The following is an 818-nucleotide window of genomic DNA, read 5'->3' as shown; positions in this document are numbered from 1 at the left end:
TTTCCACCTCGCATGGCGGTTGCGGTTTTCTTCGGACTTGTTATTATGATCCTACTCTTGTTTGTCAGTGGATATCATTATTTATCCGTGTACATCTCTGCTTGGCAGAAAGCTGCACTAGATACTGGAACAAAGAAATTCATATCAAAGGAATTGAATTGATATCTGAAATCACTTAATATCTAAAGAATCTCAGACGCCACACAACAGAAAGACCACGAAAACGAAAATTAAGAATATGAACAACGGCATAGCCGTTTGTGATTTGCCGCTAGTGTCACGTTAGTACCCCCGAAAATTAATATAATTGTTTGTATATTAATTTGTTTACTTGAATATCCAGCACAACGCAACCAGCTTTCCTTGTTTTTCAGTCGAAAACGAGCACACCACAGCCACAGAAGAGATGCGCAGCCAGAGAGACACAGTGAATACAATAATATAGACAAACAATGATGTAGTAATACTTTAGCGAGCTGCGGAAACAAACATATCAAGGGAAACACATATAACCAAACAAATGCACGCTTTTCGTAGGGTTACTTGCCCCCTTAGAAATAGATATTGCAAATGTAAACACAGTCGGAGGATAACTTTATACGGTTTATGCTGCTTCTTGAAATATCATATAGATCAGATTCCAGCAGTGCTGCTTTCCATAACACTCGTCGAATTCACCGATTTATATTAACTTCTTCAGTTTTTCCTCAACGGGGTCGCTTGCAGGGGCAGTAATGCCAGCTTGTGTGAAAACAGCTGAAGCTACAGCAATGGGAACATACAAATGCTATATATATGTGCTGCTCTACTGGGAACAT

General features: G+C 39.4%; 1 protein-coding gene across 1 annotated transcript in view; it reads left to right on the top strand.

The window, feature by feature from the left end:
• The window catches only part of EMH_0010900 (uncharacterized protein), a gene marked incomplete at both ends in the record, with an annotated part of 4,409 nt that overhangs the window by 2,371 nt on the left and 1,220 nt on the right, over window positions 1-818 (top strand). The gene's annotated exons all lie outside the window — the stretch shown is intronic.

This window comes from Eimeria mitis, genomic scaffold, assembly GCF_000499745.2.
Source record: "Eimeria mitis Houghton genomic scaffold, Emh_scaff397, whole genome shotgun sequence".
NCBI classification, from domain to species: Eukaryota; Apicomplexa; class Conoidasida; order Eucoccidiorida; family Eimeriidae; genus Eimeria; species Eimeria mitis.
Note: the sequence above shows the minus strand (reverse complement) of the source record. Positions and strands in the feature narration are given on the sequence as shown.